General features: G+C 37.2%; 1 long non-coding RNA gene across 1 annotated transcript; it reads right to left on the reverse strand.

Annotated features, from left to right (window-relative positions):
* Window positions 1-11,299: 11,299 nt before the first annotated feature.
* On the reverse strand, window positions 11,300-17,045 carry LOC116713933 (uncharacterized). Its single transcript, XR_004337953.1, has 3 exons — window positions 17,034-17,045; window positions 11,982-11,986; window positions 11,300-11,409 (listed from the first exon to the last, which is right to left on the reverse strand). It is a non-coding gene; the product is annotated as an uncharacterized LOC116713933 (long non-coding RNA).
* Window positions 17,046-22,289: the final 5,244 nt, after the last annotated feature.

Genomic DNA, 22,289 nt, shown 5'->3' on the forward strand with positions numbered 1-22,289 from the left:
AAAGCACAGTAGCATAATGGAGAAAGCGAAGTAAAAGATCTTGGCACACGCATTGTCAGCATAGTAGTGGAGGGCTGATGGCTTGTTTTACAGCCACAAAGTCCTGGGCACCTCTTTAACCATCGCATGAAAAAAAATAACTTCTCTAAATTAGTCAAAAGTGAGGCTGTCTGACAACTGATACGTGTTAAAGATTGGATCATACGGCAAATCTGTGACAAAATGGCTGAGAAGTAGAAAACAAAGATGTAGTAAAGACTCGGCCTAGTCTTTTTGTCCCAGCCTTCAAGTTAACTGCGCTGCTTTGGCAGTAAATTTTAAAGAGCTTTGGACGAATGATAACCTAGTAACCTAAAACAAACTAGAGCAACAAGTGTCTGCAAAATAAAAATCTTTAAAGTTGCTTCAGGGAAAATGAAAGGTGCAAGTCAACAGGTTAACCACCATTTACACTGAGGACAGACAATGTCAACTTTGGCTTAACACAGTGATTTAAATATCCGACTGAAAGGAAAACATTCTAAAAAGACTGGCTTGAAGCAAGCAGGAGTATACCTCTTCAGTTTAGACTTTCCTGTTTATGACTTCTTCTTGCCAAAGCCAGACAGAGGGAAAAAAAAATAGATCTGGTGTGCATTCTTCCTCCATCACACTCCCTCTCTCCGTGTTTTATCTTTAATTGGCTGTCATCTTCCCGTCTGCTCCTTCTCTCTACGTTTGCCTTTCTTCATTTCCTTACCGTTCCCTTTTTCTTCCCCCTGTCTGCACGTCTTTCGCTGTGTTTCTTTTCTTGTTTATTCCCTCAGTCAATCTCGCCATGCTTCTCTCCCACGTCCTGCATGGGCTCTCTGTTTGTGTCGGATCCTGGCATAGGTGGCACAGCTTCCATATGGAAGTGTTCAGTAGATGATATAGAACATATGTGACCCCAGCTCGCTGGCTTGGGACTCTGCGGAGATCACACCGTGTCATTAGTGGCAGTGAAAACGCCAGTGCTGCAGTGCAAAGAAGGAATGGAAAGGACAGATATAATTAGGTTAAGGAAGGGGGAAGAAGTAAAAAGGACAAAAAGAGCAGGTTATAGTGTTGAGTACATTGTGTCCTTTGAGAGGCTTAGTGTGGGTGTGTGCGTGTGTGTTCTCAACCCCTACTGGTTACATCTGGGAGCTAATGTGAGTCGAACTGAAGCAGAAATGCCAGGTAGGCGCTCACGCTCCAGTGTGCACTCACTGTTTGCTTTGAAGCTTACTCTTCTGGAACCAGTCTTAACAAATTGATTTTGTCTCAACAACTGCATAACAAGATCTGTCAGGATCTATTAACTTTCTGTTCTAAAGGGGGGAAAAAAAGTGCCGAGTACAGTGCAACGCTTTCATAACGACTACCAAAATGTCAGCATGCCTAACGGTGAATCTGAGGTTTCACAAAGTCATGAAGACATGCGCTGATGTCATACAGCTGGAACAGAGCTCATAACGAAAGAAAACTACACATTTTCCACATGGCGTCTCACTGGGAATGAATCTATTTTGATTGTTGTTTAATTTGCCTGACTTGTGGAATGATTTGGTCAAGCCAGAGTTATTTTTGGTTTGACTTGTGAAAGTCAGCAGAGCCCAACTTGATTTCTCACACTTCATACTGCATGAGAGATATTGCTCATATAAAGCCATTTCATTTCTTTATGAAGCCACACAAGAAGGTTTGACAGATATGATGTGCGCTAGCCTCACAGTATGGGGACCTTAGGATAAATATTAAAGATTTAATAAAAACTTCCAACAAAATAAGAAGCAACTGGCATAAAACCTTGCATGCCTGTGGAGCCAGTTCTCCTGGACTAGATGCAATATACATAAGGTTTATTAAAATCAAACATATTTAAATCCTTGAAAAACATAGTTTAGTCAGTTGGATCTATAAAGAAGAAATGTTATAAAAATAAATAAATTTGCAGTATAATAAAATGTATTGTTTTAAAAAAGTTTCAAAATTTTTCAGGATTTCTTCAACAATCTGTACAGAATAGTAGATCATTTTCAAAAGTCCCCTAAATCTCTCTTGCAGGTGATACAGCGTTCAAACAATTCATGAAAAACATTTCAACAAAATAAGCTTTTCATCACTTGAAATTTTACAATTTCTTTATTTATCAATCCAATGGGGTAATTACTTTTTCTTAATACCCAAATTGTGTTTCTTATTACAACTGAGAAGTTTGCAACTGTTAATTTTATTGACCAAAAAGTCAATTTAATCTTTTTCCAAACTAAAACTTTAACTCTGGCCACTCTTCTTTGCAGAATTGAATGACCTGTTTAAAGTCACACGCAGCGTCTCAGTCTTAAAACCTTTGACTAAGCCGCTTTTAATGAAATGTGTACCCCAGGAGTGTCAAACTCCAGTCCTCAAGGGCCGGTGTCCTGCAACTTTTAGATGTGCCTCTGCTGCATCACACCTGAATAGAATAATTAGGTCATTAGCAAGGCTCTGGAGAACTGATCTACACAAGGAGGAGGTAATTAAGCCATTTCATTCCTGGTTTTGTACCTGTGGCACATCTAAAAACTGCAGGACAGCGGCCCTCCAGGACTGGAGTTTGACACCTGTGACCCGAACCCCAAACTAGTAAGATGTTTTGGGTGAGTTGCACATGAGCACATTAGAACACTTCTAGGCAAGATTTCATCCACATGTAAGTTATTTCTTGACAAGGCAGCATTTATAGTTCTCAGTAACTTGGATGTCAAGACAAAAAATCTTATTGTGCTGGTTGGCCAGATTGTGCAGTTACAAATCCCAGTTCCTTTGATTTTAGATCAGATCAAGGCAAACCACAAAACAAGAGTAAAAACTGGACAAATATGGGTCAATAAATGTCAGCAAGGTTTTATAATACCAAAATGGTCTTTTTACCTTTTAGTTAATCCTATGAGGTATCTTTTTAGTAAAGGCCTGTGAAGCACAGAAACACTAGCAAAGACAGAGTCACCACAGCTTAAAAAAAACTTTAAAAGTCGCTGATATAAGAGAATATGCTCAATCCAAGTTAAATGAGATTTTTGTGTAATGTGTGTTTCTGTATGCATTGTATTAAGCCACATTTATAAGATTTTTAATAAATGTATTAATGCATACAGAATAGGGAAATAAAGCTGAAAATGCATAGCAGGAGACAGATGAATTGTTAAGTCAATAGCCTGAGGACAGAGGAGTCACGGTTTTGAATAATTTAAGGGAAATAAAGAACATTTTGAAGTAAAAATGTTCCAAAATTAGTTGATGATGAATACTTTTACGTATTTAAAGCTAAAAATAAGATTAAAGAAGATAACAGAGGATGAGAACCATCCAACAGTGGGAAAGATGGCGTCTGGCGGAGAGAGACAGACAAAGCCTGTTTGCTCAGGCATTGATTCGGGGGGCCCCTGAGGCTGCGTCTTCCATTTACCAATTTGTGTCTTTCCTACACTCATCCTCACCTCTGCCCGTCTTCCCTCTCTCCGGCAGATCATTCGCAGGGAACAAACAACGCCGCTCGGGAACGCCGGACCCTGGGTTGCCAGGCAACCACACACTGACTTGATGGAGTGGAAGCAACTTCAGAGGCCTCTGTGAGCACAGCATCAAGGTTGCTATTAAACTCAAGTCTCAACCCTTCACACAGACACATACACATGCAAATAAGGCAAACAAATCTGAGGGCGTGTGCTAAAAACAAATAACATTCAGAAGCTTCTTTTAGTGAAACGACTGCAAACTCAGGGCTGCAACTTTACCGCAGCTTTCTCTCCAGGTCAGATGTGTGCTTTCTCCACCTATACTCATGTTTTTTATAAGTTGTAAAGGAAGTACTGTTTCCTTCCTGTAAGCAATGGGTGTGACTATGATAATAACAGGGGCACTTATTAATTAAAGGGAGAAGAAACACCCAAATTGTCCACTTACACGAGAAGCTGACAAGTAAAAGACAACAGTGGATGGCTTTAAGTCTTAGGTTGAATGAGTTTTTCTGACCAGATGTGCATGTGTGCATACTTACATTTTAGTGTAGCCACTTTATATTAAGCTAAACTTGTTCTTAAAGCCATATGAAAGCATCAGTGATGGCCTGAGCAGTCGCAAATGTTCTTCTGGCGGAGAAGCACTTTGGGCTACATTAACTCAATAAAAGCAGCAACTAAAAGCATTGTATGTTTGATGAAAGATGAAAATCTTGCAACCTGTTATGTTGTTGCTAAATAGAGCAAATAATTAAATAATAATACTAAGATCAAGGTAATTTTTTTGTTTGGACTCCTGTATTTCTGAAACTCGCTTTGCTTTAAACAGCACTGTTGAAAATATCCTAAATGTAAAAAATATCTGCCACTAATTGTATCAAAATTTTGCAGCATTTTAAAAGTGGCCAGCATATAACTGGTCAATTAATGGGAGGTAAGTGGAAATAGTCAATGAATGGACATGGAATATCCAACAGTAAAAACATCATTAAATGTCGACAAGAGGAAGAAAAGATGGTGTAAAATTTAAAAGTTCAAAAACTTTATTTTGCTGTCACTCGCAAAGAGTCTAAAGAGCTTCACAAGACTTCTATATATATATATGTATATATATATATATTTAAATTTCTTTTAATCTCTGGACTTTTTTCTGATTATTATTATTATCATCAAAGTTGTTTCTAAGTTATGTAGACTCAAAGTTTATTGTGTCCAACTTTCTTGAAGTTTGTCATAAAATACAAAGCAATAAACCAAAGAACGAACCTCATCTGATTGATCACCAGGCTGAGACACCGAGAAGTGTTCTGAACACTGTGGCAACAAGATAATCGGCTTGTGAGAGAATAAAGTTTGGGCAGCAGAGAGGACAGGCACAGAAAAATCCAACTATTGTTCACCACCACCAAGGTGCTCTGTGCTGCTGGGAAAGCTCTTTTTGTTCCCTTTTTGTGTTTTTACAGAACATAGAAAAGCTCTGACTTTTGTTTCAGTTTCTAAATACCCCCTCTGGGAAGCTGCATTTCATGCTATTCAGAGGATATGCTCCAGGTAGAGTGAGCAGAATACGAAGTCTAAGCAATGGAATAGCCAGAGGAGGGTATTCAAGTTTTGGAATGCTGATTAAAAGGGTTGAGAGCTACATCTGTGACACAAATGATGCAGGCAAGATCCAGTGTTTGCTTCAGTGCTGGGAATAAGTTCACTTCAGCTGTTGACAGCGTACTGAACTGAGGCGGCTGCACATTTGTATAACAACTGCATTTTAATTAGCTCCTCCTTTAAGCATTGTCTGATTCTCATATCAACAGTGGGTAGCACAGTGGCGCACGGTTGTTGATGCCTTTAAACAAGAAGATCTTGGGTTCAAGTCGCATACAATTTCTCCATTAGGTCAGGTTATTTGTTAAATTTTTTGCATGTGTGTGTGCACGCATGGTTATTTGTCCTGTATATGTCTGTGTTGCCCTGTGACAAACTGACCTCCTGTCTGAGGTGTTCCCTCCCTCTCGCCCAAAGACTGCTGAAGATGGATACCAGCCACTTTGCAAAGACAAGAGGGGATAGATGATGGATCATTTTAACATACAAATAGACCCAAGATAAACTCAAACAAAGAAAATCTAACATTACAAATTCATAGTTTTCTGGGCAGTTTAATTTATTTATGCATTTATTCTCATAGTTTATGTTTTAGATCTGTTTTCCTAGATCAGTGATTCTTTCTGCAGGTTTCATGTCTCCCTTTCTCTTTCTCTTAGCCCAGTGGTTCCCAACCTTAGTCCTCAGTGACCACTGACCTGCAAAATGTGTTTACTTGCTGCTGTACACTTGACATAAATGAATGGGTCATTAACAGGCTTAACAGCACTTTATGGTATGCAGAGGAGGTCATGTAATCATTTGAATCAGGCTTTGGTGGAACAGAGACATCCAAAAATGCAGGACAGCGGTCCCAGGGTTGGGCACCACTACCTTAGCCTGCCACTTTGCTCACTTTCCCAGCTGCTTTCAATCTCCTATTTCCCTCAGTGTGGTCTCTTCTCCAGCTGCCCTTACTTACCTCTGATTAGCTCCTCTTGTTCCTGTGTCACCTCCACCTCAATATTTAAGCTCACTGTATTGTTCCCCACTGACTCTTTCTGAAATTCATTGTCATTTTCCATCTTCCCTGCAGTGCCACCAGTTTTGTAAGTTATTCCATTTCTCATTAAATGTGCACTCTATGATTATCCAGAGTTGTTGTCTGTACTTTGGTCCACTCAAAAAATCCCCTTAGATGACGGCAAGAGATTATTTCTACAATGAGAAATCGCCTTCTGACCCCCAAGTTTTAATCTCGCATTACAAAGATTTTGAAATAAATGTATGATTCTCTTAAGCTTAAAAAGGGGTTGATATTTTTCATGTGTTTTTAAATGTCAAATATTTATACATGGTTAATGTCAATGAAGCAGATGGATAGTTACAAATATTGACACCTATTTATAGTCAATCTAATGAATGGAATTCCTCCAGCAAAGCTGAATGTAGTGCAGCAAAGTGTTTTTAGTGGTTAACAGAGTTCAGATATAAAAATTAAAGTAAAAAATGGAGAATTTTTTTTGTGTGGATTTGAACACATCCTTCGGCTTGTTTGTTTATTGGATTGGTGCACAAATGTAATTCCTGCACATGTGCTTGTGACTCCTTACACATAAACAGCTGGTTTGTCCTGATTTATTTGGATGAGGTACTACTATTGTCAATATGAGCGTTGTGGTGTGAGTGAGCTGGTCCTCACAAGTTATTCTCTGCTCCACTCTAATACATGCCATCATCCTCTTAGTAGACCGCAGGTCGACTCCCCACAATAAAATGTTGCAGAGAAAATTATGGGCGCAGTTTGAAACTTGGATTGTGTCTAAGTCATTGTTCTGGGTTGATACTAGACCTTTACAAGAAACGATTTTTATTTAATCTGCAGATGAAGTCATATAAGAGAGAAATAAATAATGAGGAAATGTCATAAAACTAGATGAATCAAGAAACATGCCATATTTAGTTATATGTTAATATATAAATATGACTTAATTTGCTATATTCAGCTAGGCAGTTTCAAGTCTGGGAGGCCTGGGAGCTTGAGGGCTCTGAGTCGTATCTCGACTGTTTATCTGTGCTTTTCTGAAGCTAGATCTGCTATGGAAACTCCTCCAATCAGGTGCCATCATATACCACTGGTGCCAATGAGGACTTTCCTTTCTCCAAAATCTCTGTCCTACTTGAGCCCTTAGTATTTCTCAAGCTTTCTATATTTTTGCTTGGATTCAATATGTCTGCCACTACTGCGTTTTGTGAGCCTGTCCATCACCACATTGTCTGGATGGTTAGCCATCACCTTATTCTTATCAGCTGCGATCAGGAAGTTCCACAAGATCTTAACTTCATTGTCTTCAACCAACTTTGGTCTTTTTTTCTCACTTTGACTGCGGGCCTAACAGGAGGTATATATTTGTACATGTTCCATATATTTTTGCATAAATCAAATAATTTTTTTGTGCTTAAGTTGCAGGCATAATGTTTGTTTTTTATTATATTCAAGAGAAGAAGCAGCTAAATTGAGTGTATTTTCTACAGCAGAACCAAAAAGCCCAAATGTAAAGGTGAAATAAGAAAGAGACAGCCATCTCCCTCTGGCATTTGTAAAACAGTATATTTCCTGGTTGGTATAATGGTTTTATCTCTGAGGAAGACCTCCTAGGAGCACTGTCTACAGATTGCTCCTCACACCATCTCTTACAGGGTTATTTGTTTGTCAACAGCTGTTTCAAAAAGGGGCAGAAGTGTGAATGGAGATGGGTGATAAAAAACTAAGACTATTTCACACAAAACATGCGGGGGAGAGATTTTTCATTTACCACGAACTCATCTCACGCGTTCACTCATCTAAACCTCAAATTAAGAAACAGAGGGTCTCTCCAGCTGTTGCTAAGCGTGAGGCAAGGGGTTCTAAATCCCTCTCACTTATTTTATGGTGACAGACATAAAACCAATCATTCTATGATGCGCTGTTTATTGCACTTTTGGCTCCACATATATTAGATCAAATCTGCTGCGAAGATGCCTCTGGCAATTTGGCCGCTGGGTGGGGTCTGTTTTACCGTGGCAAGCCGGTTCATTTTTAGCAGAGCCCAGGGGGAAGCGGTGAAGAGCGAGGTCAGGAAAAATTGGAAATTTGATCACCCTCCAAAAACAGTTAAATGGCCTTCTAATAACCTTGGGACCAGCCTCAGAAAATGGCCCCGGGGCCAAAGATGTGTGTTTGCATTGTATTTATTGTGTACAAGTTTGAGTCTTTTATTTATGTATGTGTATGTATATATATATATATATATATATATAAATAATCTGTGTATGTGAAGCATAAAAAGAAAGCAACACCATTTCTGCATAAGGATCACAGCCTCAATAAATGCTGGCCATGTTTTCCCAAAACAATACTTTAGATGCTGAGAGGGATTCATGCTCTGATTTTGTTGTTTTTGCCTGTGATTTTAAAATGGGACACAATACTATACCGTTTAAAATGCAATGTCCACAAACATGCTTCAGAGTTAGTTTTTGAGGATTGTTAACGTTTTCTTTTAAGTTTTAAGTTAAAGAGGATAGTTTATAGTTTGTAGAGCTTGAGCTAACGGAGAACAACATTAAGATAATAATCTGGATTAGTACATGGCATTAAAATTGTTCCTGTTTGCTGGATGATTTTAGGGAGTTATTTTGGGTTCATTAATAACACTGTGTATCTTTCATTACACATAATAAAGCATGAGTGGCCCCTGACTTTTTGGGAGAATGCACAAAATTTTTGTAATGAGATTGTAGTATTTCAAGATTGATGTTATGGTACCTTCCTATAGGAGGACATCGGCTGTTGAAATTCCCAGCTCATTGTTCTCCTCCTCCTGCTATTAACTTTTCACTTTGGTGAACTACGTGTCATGCAGATGTGAAGAACAGTTGTTATACAACTACATATTAGTCACAGAAAGTTTGAATCATCACATATTTTTCAGCTTATGCAATAAATGGTCAAATAAATTTCTGGCGCTAGTCCCCTTTAGTCACCAGACAGAAAATACGCAAAGGAAGAAAGACATACAGCAAAGGTATCAGGGTTGGAAATCGAATCCCAGACTACTGGACTACAGCCTCTGTGTATGGGACACCTATTCCACCTCTACACCATGCACAGCCCCAAAGTACATGTTTGAGTTTGTAAAGAAAAATACTAGCAGTTCTGATATTTTTAATGTAACTGGACTTTAAATTCAGCCTGAGTATGAATATTTTTTCTTTTTTTCTGTGAGCTAAACTTTGAATTAGTTTGTGTGGGATAGCTTGCGCATAAGTGTTGAGACATAAATGGTAAGTGAAATATTAAAACAGCTTTTAATAGGTCGTAACACAAGAGGCACTTATTTCTGTGTGCAAAACAAAACGTGTCACACTGACAAAAAAAAAAGATGAGATAAAAACAGCTAGGTTATCGTGAATTAACAGGATAATTAACCGCTGGTCTCACATCATAAATTAATTGCAGGCATAGACATTTATAATCTCCAACAACCCACGTTAAAAATACATTTTAATAAGATGAGGCGTCACTAAATACTGAGAAATATCTAGTTCACTTTCTATGTCTCTGTAACCACATGTTGGTCAAATATCCTATAACTTTCTGCTTGTCATATTTGGAGTGTGTTTGAATTTTAATGAATATATTTCAGCACCAATTTCTTTAAGCTGTAACTGAAGAGCTTCCGCTGTCTGACAGAAATTTCTATGTGGTCTTCCTGTTGCAGAAAGAACCCACCACTTCTCCTCCTCCTCCTTTTTTAGTCTTCATTTTAAAGAGAATGCCACCCACCTGGAAACTGGTGAAATACTGAAGGTGTGCAGCTGAATAAATTAATGAATGGCCAACACTAATGAGGGGAGGAATTTATTTGCACTGTTGGGGTGTGTGTGTTTATGTAGAAGAAAAAGAGGGATTAAGAGAGGAGAAACGAGAAATTTTCACAAAATACACAGAGGTGTATTTTCACGATTTGTGGTACATTAACCCTACAAACGTAAAGAATTTAAACCCTCCAGTGTTTTAGTCCACAATATGATCATGAAGGCTTATGTGGAGAACAAAAAATTTTGTTTACTTTTGCATTAATAGAGCTTGCAGCGTCTAGTGGTGATGAGAGTTACTGCATGCAACTCGTATACAAGAGTGGCAATATGTGAATCCATGCATGTGATGGGGTACAATATGGCTATTAAATATATGTATATTCTTAATTTAGTATGCATTTAAATTTAGCCTTCTTTAATTTGATACCCCTAAATTAATTAATGTGCAATCAATTGCCTTAAGATGCCAGCTAATTTTGTAAGCTGAGTTTACTGGTGTGATGTAACCTGAGTATTTATTGTTAAAATATACCCATAACAAACTCATTTGTAATTTGCAACAAGACATGCAAGGAACACAGCAAACATGTGATAGTATGTGCTCTGGATAAATGCCAAAAAGCTGAGTGTAATGTAAAACTAATACTGTTCAGCGCCCAGATGACACCAATGAAATCTAAGGGTAGAGAATGCTTTTCTTCAGCAGAGACAGGGAAACCTGGTCATAGTTAATGGGAAGATGGATGGAGCTAAATACAGGACAATTCTGGGAAAAAAAACCTCTGAGTTTGTAAAGTACTTGCAACTGGGATGAAGGTTAATCTTTCAGCATCACAAAGACCTTAAACACAGTCAGATACACAATGTAAAAAGTTTCATCAAAACACTTCCATGAGTTGGAAGAACCCTCTCAAAGTGAAGACATCAGTTCACCTAGTTGAGATGACTGACTAATTATTTGCATAGTTCCTCTACCAGTTATCTGACTGATATTGCACTATTGTGAAACAATAGTATAGACAAAAAATTATTTCAGAAAAAACCTTTCAGGTTATAACTTTTCAAAATAAATTTTTTTCCCACTAAATAATTATGCGTTCATTTGTACCAATCTTTCTGAATATTTTAGAAAGGCACTACAAGTCCTTTCAACTGACTTGTTGCAAGTATTATGGATTTGCATGCTGCATGTATTTTGAACTTTTCTGTCTGTGTATTTTGGCAGAACTTGATTTGATGATAATTTATTTCAAACATATCACCAACAAACATAATAATAATAAAGACTTTCATGTTTCTAACTGTAAATACAATACCTTACTATCAAATTTACTTACTCAGATACATGTAAATCCACCACTTATTCGGTGACTGTAAGTCTGAAAAGGAGTATGATGAAGTTTAACTTGTATAATCATACCCCTTTTCCATACATTAATTCATAGCATAAGTAGTCTTCCTACTTGGATCATGATGAGTCAGTAATGGCACTAAGTCGATGTTAAAACAGCTGGAAAATATTACATTTAGGAATGAGGTGTATTTGCCTGAAGAATACGAACAGTTTCCATTGTTTTCAAACAGACTCATTAGCTAGGAGTCATATGCACTTGCCCATGTTGGTACAAAGACATTTAGAACTGTAATATAATGTTAACAAAGGTATCTTTTCATTTTGTTATTATTATTTTGTGAAAGTGCTGGCAGGTGGGCATATGTAGTACTGGAAAGGACCAGAGGTCATTTGGCAGCAGCATTCAGGTGTATCTGGCAGTCAGTACTTCTCTCACTGGGACACACCCTCTGTCTAATTCTGACCTGCCAATCTCTTATTGGCATATGGATGTCGGCCAGTGACAATAATGTGGCATTACTGCCTAACAGCATGGCTAATATTCTAATTGATGCTTATTCAGATCTAATTGAGTAGTTTTTGTTACCCAGATTTGGCATTTCACATGAAAAAACTCCCAACACAGGCCTCAAAGCAAAATGTGAGGCCAATTTCTTTCCTCAGTTTGAGTTTGAGTTTACTTTGTCTGATAATTATTGTTAAATTAGTCTTACATAAACTGCGTCTGATTAGTACAAATAGTGATTTCCTAGCTTGATGGTCAATTACCTGATTTAAAGTGTGTTTGTCAAATTTAGGGTAGTATCCATTTACACCAACCAATATGCATAGCTGCTCTATTGTTTAAATCCTCTATTAAAAAAGTCTTTTACACACTAAACATAAATCAGAGAGAGTACTGGTAAACAAAATCTCAATTCTACATGAGACAACATAAAATAACTTTAAAAAAATGTAGTATTTTTCTTAGTTCCTAACTATCATTATTTTGCTTTAGTAGATCCAAATTTTTGCAAGTTATGTAAATGAACTTTTTGAACTCAATGTTTAGTGGTGAGGGAGGCATTGTAATCTACAATAAAATGGAAAAATGTTATTGGGAGGAGATGAGACGATAAAACTGGGGAAGTTGTTAAAAATATCTTCTTAGTTGTTGCTACTCATTAACAAGACAGATGGACTAACCCAGTGTTACTTTGCTGTTTAACTTTGTGGTTATTTGTGCTTACTGATTATAAACTCCTGGATTTGGAGCTTAAAATACACAATTTTCTTGGCTGTACCTCAAATTCCCAACTTTTTTTTTGTTTAATGCACACTCCAGTGTATCGGGTTTACCATTTCTTTCCTCCCACACTTTATCCAAAGCTTTGGATTTTGGATTTTTGGATTTCCCGTCATTTCAGTTTAGGTTTTAAAAAAATAAAAAACTTTAATTATTTTCACTTTCTGCATTCCTCTGGAGTTACACACAACTGCCTGTAACTCTACCACAATAAGTCACTCATGCTTAGATGGTTTGAGGCTGAAAGCTGTTTGGCCTGATGCAGTCTAGTGAAACTGATGTCTTGCGTCGCTTTATGTCCAGGATGGTTTTCATGTTAATTTCACACATGCTCTTTAAAATCTTGGTTTTCTTCTACAGGCCACATCATTTTAAGCATGAAGGCTATTTATATCTAAATTATAAAGGCTATTTGGACCACATCAAACAGGCAAATTGACCCTCATTTACAACATCTTTGTTGAGGCTAAGCTGACAATATTGAAATGTGGGCTATAAGATGATATTTTCCAAAGTACTAATCCCATGATGAATAGCTAAATTGGCAGCGTAATCTAAAAGAGAAACAAAAGAGATTCTGAGGACAAGTTAATGCTTCAAACATAAAATGTATATTAAAGCACAAGTATTAATTTCAGATGTTCAAAAATTTAACAAGGTGGCGCCAATTTTTTTTTTTTTCTGCTGTAGAACATCTTGAAATGAGTTTTCTACATAAGGTTAATTAACTCAAACTTTACCAATGAACCACAACACTGATTTCATGGTTAAAATGTTCAGACTGAATAGTGAAAGTGGAAGAAGGTCTGATCATGAGTTATTTATGCACATTGATTCATGGGTAAAGTGATGTAACCATCTGCCATTTGGGGTTGAGGATGGGCTTTGGGTTCAGTAGCTGAAGGTCTGACCTCTGGAAAGGTTTTCTCTTTGCTGTGTGCCTTTGGATAACAAAAAATAAAGCAGTGAAGGTAGAGATTGTACAGCTGTCGACAGTATGTGCTAATGGTGTGTATAGAAAGCAGATGTTTCACTGAACACTGACCCGTGTGTGTTGACTTTATGGATTTTTGTTTTTGCTCCAATTTGCCAACTGCTCATATGGCACAAGAAATTGAAGACATTTGTCTAAAGATGTACATTAAGGCAGATGTACTTGTTTTTATGTTGTTATGGAGGTCATAACCTAACAGAACACTAAAACTTTATTTAAATGTCACTTTATTTGCTGTATTATTGTTTGGGATCCAGTTGTGACAGTCATTTCTACAATGACGAAGTAAGATAATGTAAGATGAGAAACAAGTTAAGTTTGTCTGCCTGATTTATGATTATGGGAACTTATTAATACTGAAGCACTCACAAGTCTGTTCATTTCTTCATGTTTAGATTGGCTCTACAGTTTAAGTTTTTATGTCTTCATTATCTTTTGCTGCCTCTTCACTTGGTCTAAAGAAGCCGGGAGGTTCTGATTATCTGTGAGGCATCTCTGGCAATGTGCAGATGCAGCAATGAAGAGGTTGTCCTGAATTTAAGCAATTCCTGCAGAATTAGAGACAGATTTTGTAGGGGCTCTAGTGAGATTACAAGGTTTACCTGATCCACACTGATAGTTATTTTTTCTTTTTTCAGTAGATGTACACACTAAACTGAATTTGAACTCTCGTTTTATCAGTGGGATCTGGGAGTTTATTAGTCATGCTTCCAACAGCTGTATTGTTTTTTTACATTTTAAATGGCTGATGCCTAATTTTAAGAGTTATGCATACCAGTGTTGTATAAAGTACTGGAATCTCAGAGTCAAGTAAAAGTACAAGTACCTCTCCAAAATACGACTTTGGTAAAAGTCGAAGTCACTGACTGAAATGTTACTTGAGTAAAAGTCTTAAAGTATCTGAAACTTCTTGTACTTAAGTATGGAAATTACTGTAAAAATGGATGTACTCAAGTAATGTAATGAAAAGTACAAGTAAAAAGTAAAACAAGGCAAGTTTGAATGACATTTCTTATATCTTGGTAAACTTGTCAAATAAACTTAAAATAATGTACCCAACCAAGTGCAGGCAAAATGAAACCTGCTAATAAATTGTTCCAGTTTTAAAGAGTAGCACATGTTAATGGTTTGTGGTTTTGAACTTGCATGCCTTTCCTATATTCGTTAAATTTAGTCTAAATTGCTATCGCTATGGCTTCTGTCCCCCATTGAACTAGGGTGACCAGACGTCCTCTTTTTCCCGGACATGTCCTACTTTTCAGACCTAAAAAGATGTCCGGGGGGAATTTAAAAATTGTCCGGGATTTTGGTCAATTGCCTCAAAACACATTACATAGCTTACAGTGGATTATAGGGCACGGCGCTGCGTGTCACGTAATCCCTGAGCCGCGTCAGTGCGGGCAGCACTCTTCTCTGTTCGACCCACCCTCCCACCCGATGCAAGGTGTTCCGATTTCTGATTTCCCCAACAATGGGAGAAGCGAAACAGGTGTATCCTATTGGAGGTGATGAACAAGCCAGGCAAGCAGGCTACGACTTTGTTCGGTAGCCTGCTTGCTAATCAGTAGGTGGGGTCAAAACACTTCGTTTCTCTCTCTCGCTTTTTTGTAACGAGTAACTAAACCACACATTGAAAATGTATCGGAGTAAAAGTACGCAATTGAGTTCGGAAATATAGTGAAGTAAAAGTGAAAGTCATCAAACATTTTCATACTCCAGGAAAGTATGAAGTACTCCAAAATGTACTTAAGTAAAGTAGTGAAGTATTTTTACTTCGTTACTATACAACACTGATGCATACAGATGTTAAGATTAATACTTGAGGAAGATAATTCACTGACAGACGTGAGGGGAAAAGAAACAAGGATGTGCTCTTGAGTTGACCTGTAATTTCCTTCATTTATACTATGTCGTAGTTTAAGCGTACTCTGTGACGTAAACATGGATTTACACATTGTTTTTAGGATTTAATTTCAACACATGGTCTACAGCTGTCGATATTCTAGGTCATACACATACTTTGGACAAGCAGTGGGCAACATAGAGTTTTATCACAATATTTTTTGGTACTATTGTGATAAAAGTGACAAGAGATACTATTGTTTTTTAACAAGCTGTACAGCTGTGAGTTCATGACAGCAGTCCACACAAACACAAATACTGCTCTTGAAAAACATACCCATTTTTATGCTGCTTCAGGACATCAGTCACATAAATAAGTGTGATTTGTATTACTAAACTGCTCACAGTAACTGGATTTAATCATCTTGTCAATTGTATTGATATTTATTGATACACTCATTGAACAGAAAAACAGTAAAATTAACAATCCCAACAATACGGACAGTTTTGGAGTTTTTTAACATCGTTAATCAGAATTTATCGTGATGACAATAATTCAATTATATCACGATAATAAATGTGTCACAATAAATGATAAACGATATGGTAATTTGTTATACAACTGCATGCCCATGTTCCATGAAATAAAGATTATACTTATTATTTCCACATTGTCATAATGAGGTAGTTATGTGTTGAATTTAATACAATTTAAAATAACTCTTTAAAATGCGCAAAAAGTGAAGCACTTTGACTACTTCTGAATCAAGAGTATTGATTTCACTTAAAGTGCATCAAAGAACATGCTGTTCCAAAAATCCTGGGAATGTTCTGTAAATCTACTTTTAATGAACTAGGAACAAATTGTACATTTTCAATATTAGTCCTGTTGATCAGTGATCAAGGGCATTTGAACGATTTTGATCATCGACTGGCTGACTGGTAAAATTGAAGTTGAAAAATGATGTTTTACATTAATGTTTCCACTATGAAAGGACAGTGGACAATTTTTGAGAAACGAATAATAGGAGTCAAGGAGTTTTTCACCAGCAGCACACAAGAGTCACCTTTTGTCCCTCATAGATTTGTTGATGAAATCTGAAATTAGAGAAAGCTGCTTTTCTACCAATGTGTCCCACAGATTTCTTTACTGTTGTTCATTAACACTGCTTATTTTTGGCAAAAACCCTTTGACTTTTTGGCATAAACTTTGGCAAAGCATTATAAGAAAAGCAGAAAAGATTCTTGTCAGAGTCCTTAAGAGTCGATATTGAAGGAAATGCAAACACACATACAGACATTGTACAACATAGACAGCAACCCTCTCACAACTCACAAACACTCTTGAGTTGCAGCCTTGGCAACTGTTTTTCTGTCTTTTTTTAATTAGAGCAAAAGATCAGAGAAATACCAAGTGTCAATACTGCAGAGAATGAGAATATGGCAACGGCGACCTTTTAGAGCTCTTTGATCTTTTATAATGTCAGGGATGGAGCATCTTGTTCTTTTCTGCCATACGTTTGGGTCCTCTGTCACACCCTCGCATGGAAAATCTGAGAACTGCATTGTAATAAGAAAAAAACAAAACAACTTATCAAAGAAAGCGGTAACAGTCTCCTGCTATTAAATGTATGATGCATGTTAAAAGGTGTTTAACCGCATTAAGATGTTCTCGCATACTTTCTGGTCATTATACGCATGAGGCATTTTTTAGCAACATGGCAAATGACTAAGTAGTGGCAATGTCCACCTCTGACTGTGAGGAATCTGTTCCTAAATCCCCTTGATGTCACACAACAGGGTGCAGAAAAGGCTGAGAGTTTTTCTTTACTTTGAGCTATTCAGGTGAGCTAGCTAATTAGCACTATCGGTCCAGTTTAAAACATAAAAAATAATCACAGAATCGTTTGTGAATGTATTATGGAGATGTGTTTTGGGAGTATTTTGATAATCTGATACATTTCCATTAATGAAATGGTAAGAATTTAATGGTGTGTCAGTAGGTCGACCATGAGTCTACTCCAAAAACTATGCACGGCTCATAAGGCTGGTGCTGTAATTTTGGTTGTGAGAGATGCTCATTAATAGCTACATTTGGGAGTTTTGGGGAAAAAAACATGGACTTGACTTTAAAATTTGAACAAGCACATATTGCATGTCTTCTCCTTGTCTGCTGCGATGCAGCCTTCCCAGAGCTCGCTGTGAAATGTGAGAAATTGACAAGTTTCTCGTAAGGTTAGGTTGTTTGCCCACAATTAGCACAGCTAGGCACCAGCAATCTTAAGCTTGAATGATGACAAGCACCAGAGAGGTGAGCAGCACATACACAAGCTTGATTGACATTGCAAAGACATTCCTGGGTCCAAGACATTTAGCACAAGCTGGATTTAGTTATTGTTGATATCACTCCCAGAAGCAGCAGCATAGATCTGTCTTATAGAGAGAACACATAGAAGTAATGTAGATTACACTTGATAGATGTTGCTGCTAAGCAGGATTATCAAGCTTAGGAAGTGATTATTTTTTGACATAGAACCAGGTAGGTTGAAAAGCTTTTCTTCTTTAAATGAAATTGTTTATTAAAAAATGCCTTTTGTATTTAATCTGGTTATTTTTCTCTGATATAAAATTTAATTATGACCTAACACATTAACAGATGACAAAAGCAAAACTGAATGACTCTCTAAGGGAACAAATATACATATGTATTTTTTTGTTGTGATGTATTGTAAAAGTTACATAAACACATGGATCAGTTTTAACTTCATAGGAAACCAAATTGAAAGCTATGAATCCTCACTAATTGGCATCAATTATAAACTTAAAAACAAGCCTTTCACAGTAATTTAACAAAATAGAATGGGTTGAGAAATGCATGAAAATTAGCTGGTTCAACAATACAGGCAACGACTCCCCTGGTAATTGCAGTGAAAACGGGGGGGAAAAAAAACAAACTTTACTTACCAGAGATTCTTCGGATGAAATTGAGTCTTGGTCCATTAGGATAAATCTGTCATGCATGCATCTCCAAAGCGTTATTGTGATCATTACCTAAAGACAAACTAAAGCTGGATTTTATGAACAAAACTGAGCTTTGGTTTGTAAGTTGAATTAACAAATCTGGGATAGAAAGAACATTGTATGACCTTCCAACAAGTTTACCATGCCCAGATCAGTTTGATATGAAAACCGTCATCAGGCCTGACGAGAAAAACTTAAATGGATGAAGAAACCCCTCCCCAAAAAGGATTTTATCAGTCTATTCATGTAATGCAAGAAAAAAAGAACCTTGAATGAATTGTGGTGTGTGTGAAAAATGCTTCATTCCCTTGGTTTTGCTTTCCTAATTAGACCCAGTTTGAGATCAACATCAATGCTTTGATGTTGCAATGGACTGTGCTGGCCACATGCTCCTTTCTCCACATTCCCTGAGCATCAGGCTGAGAAGGAGATAAATCATCCAGGCTAGAGGCCCAGTGGCTGGGATCATCTCTTTCTGCAGAGATGATCCCATCTCTTCTTTGTGTGGATGTCCGTATTAGCAGTTGGCATGAGTTTTTGCCTCCGGCTGTGAGGCAAGGGAGGATTTCAATGTGGCAATGATGGCCTGGTCAAGTTGAAAGCAGTCTTATCTCCTAATCCTGTTAAATAAATGGCCTGCATTTAAGTTGTAAGTTGGTTGAAGCAAAAATGGAGAGTGAAAAAGTGAAAATATGTTATACCCATCAAGATTAAACGGTGCTCCTTGCTTATTTCCACTGATAGGAGGTGAGAGGAATTAAATAATAGCCACCATTATGGTATTTGTTGTTTGTTACTTTAATTAACTATATCATTATGAAATTATTATTTCTCTATAAATAGAGAAAATAAAGTTTTCCATCATACCTGATAAGAACTAGATAAAAAGCAACTCAAAGAAATGCAAATAAGATCAGCAGTACATTGATTACATTTATCATATGGGATCAGAAAGCTTGAGAGAGAGTAATAAACTATTTCTTACTGTGACATTTGAGCATAAGTGGAAGGCACATAAGCTTAAGTGTACTACTATATTTGTGAAGTTCATGTAAAATATATGCATGCTCATATGTGGGTTAGTGATATCATGTGCATGTCTGACTGCCAGCAAAGTGGGTTGGCCTGGCTTGTGGCCTACGTTTATTTAGCTGTGAATTCTTCCTTTTGATCCAATGACTCACAGCCTGTTTGTGTGTCTAGAAAACTCTAAGCTCTGGCAGACAGTGTCCAGTATCACAGCAAAATCCTAACTTCATTTTGAGTCGGCCCTAGATTTTTGGGGACGATTGGAACACCTTGAGGGACCTTTAGAGACCTCGGCACCACTGATGAAACCACGTCATGGGTTTACAACGCTCGCTCACACACTAACTTATTGGATATTCTGACTATTATTACACTTTTGCTTTTTAAACATATTTCAAATGAAATTATTGTAATTTTTTGTATTAAGTAATGGGGAAAAAATTAAATCACTCAATGTTTATTCAAAAGTTGATTCAATCTCGATTTTAAAAAAAAAGTACCGCATTGCTTTGTTGCACGACTTCTGATCTTGATTTGAAATCCAGCAATGAACACAAATATTCTTCATTAATTATGTACCAATATTGCCATTCAATTTCTTTAAGATGCAACTTGAAATATATTGTAATGCTTTTGTTCCTTGAAAAGATGGCTTATTATCCTCAGTTATTATCGTCACTAACCCTACACTCAGTTGACGCTGTACAATGTAGGTCTGACCTGCAATGTGAATCGTGGATTCAGGAGGAGTAATGTAACATTAATGTGCATTTCCTTATTTCAAAGCAAGAACATGCATCCTGGGGCACGTTTTGTTCAAGTTCCTTAAACGGATCATTTAGACCCAGACTGCTTAACAAAAGCGGAGACTTGGGAGTTTGAGGCCATGTTTAAAGACTTCAAAACTTTGCTCTGTTTCTGAAGCTATAGAGTAGTTACTGTGTTGTTTCCGGCGTCATCACAACTAATTTTACTTAATTGTTCCACAAATTCAAGGAACTCAGAACATATGCTGTTACTAGCTTAAATGGCACACTATGTATGTTCCTCATCGGTGGTTTTCTCTGTATGGCCACAGAATATAAACAGTATTCCTCTTGCTATCATGCGAGAAGAACCACCAAACTCTGACAGACAACTCTTATAATCAACACATGCTGTGAGGACAAAGCACCAGGGTATGTGTAAAACAACAAAAGCTCAACTACTTTTTATCTCGTACTTCTTGTCTGCTTGCTCCTCATCACGAATGACAGCCCTGATTTGAGCTTTCACACAGCAGTTCGGCTCAGACACTCAAGCCTGTCTTGCTGAAACTGTGGATCCAGTGTTTTCTAAAACATGTTGAAATGGAACAATCCAAGATGTCTCTCTCACTGAATTTGTACAGTACATCTTGGGGAAGAATTCATCACTCCCATTTTTTAGTGATGTACTCGCAATGTATTTCTGCATTGATGTAGAAATAGATCCTGGTATTGTTTCTATCGTTTTCAATCTTTTAAAAACAATTCAGTAAAAAGCAAACAGACAAAAGAGAAAAAAACAACAAAGCTACAGTGCATTTCCAAAGCATTCATACCCAGTTAGCTATGTCATTTTCTACATTACCATCACAAACTAGTTTTGTGATTGTATTTGATGAATGTGCATAGATTTGTACATTCTTTCTGGGATGGAGGATGAAATACATCAGGTTTTATTTTTTCTAGGAAGAGAAAGAAAAACAATACAGTACATACTTTTACTGGGTTATACCCATATTCCACTTAGTAAAATAATCTCCTCAGTAATCTGTTGTAAAATGCAATAAAATCCAGCTGTTAAATGAAGACATCAGAGGTTTGTTAGAGTACTTGTGAACGTAGAGCACCAGGAAGACGAAGATGAGCATGCTTTAAACTGAGCTAAGTTATGAGACAAAGTTTTTTGGTGTATTCTGTTGCTTTTTCAGGGCTATGTTTGACTTTATTTCATTATTAATTCTTCATGTTTGGTTCATGAGCTTTGGAGGTCTTCCCTTTTTTGGCAGGGTTGTTGTTGAGCCAAATTCTTTCAATTTTCTAATAATAGATTTAACATGTCTCCAGGGGATAATCAGAGTATTTGATTTTAAAACCCAGCCCAGGGTTGTTTATTTCCCTTAGTTTTTGTATGAATGATTATTATTATTATTATTTTTTGTTATTCTCTCTTGAAGCTTATTCAGTATGTTTTCTTACAATACTGCAGGTTCTAAGTCTCTTCAACACTGAGCGTGTCTTGAAATTTAAGGTTTTAGCACTGAACAAATACTTCATTCAGGATGGAGCATCATTATTTGGATTTTTTGCGATCATCCTGAGTTGTGATGATCAGACACAGACTGGGAAGAAAGCAAGATAAGAGAATTTATAAATAGTGTGGTTGTGTGAGAAACAGACTTTGCAAGGCCAAAGGGACATGAAGGGGGTGTTAGGAGCAGTACTGGCAGTACACTCTGTAATTGTGTGTGTGTGAGAGTTTGTGTGCGTGCCATGTGCGTGTGTGGAGCCCAGATGGACTGTACTAAGGTTACTTGGAGAGAAGAAAAGACTCATGTTGCTTGGGAAATGGACTGGCGTACAAAAACTTGTTAAATTTGCTACATCTTTATAGAAAAGCAGATCTGCTTTTCAAGATGTTGTTGTCCTGCATCGTCAGCTGTCAGAATTCACTTGTGCTAAAGATGGGTTTAGGCGAGGAGGCGATGAAGCCAGAGAAAGGCAAAGACATAAACAGAGAAGGTAAACAAGAGAAAGCTGTTTTCTGCTTGTGTTCACTAAAGTTTGCTTTATA

The sequence above is a fragment of the Xiphophorus hellerii genome, chromosome 23, assembly GCF_003331165.1.
Source record: "Xiphophorus hellerii strain 12219 chromosome 23, Xiphophorus_hellerii-4.1, whole genome shotgun sequence".
Taxonomy (NCBI): Eukaryota; Metazoa; Chordata; class Actinopteri; order Cyprinodontiformes; family Poeciliidae; genus Xiphophorus; species Xiphophorus hellerii.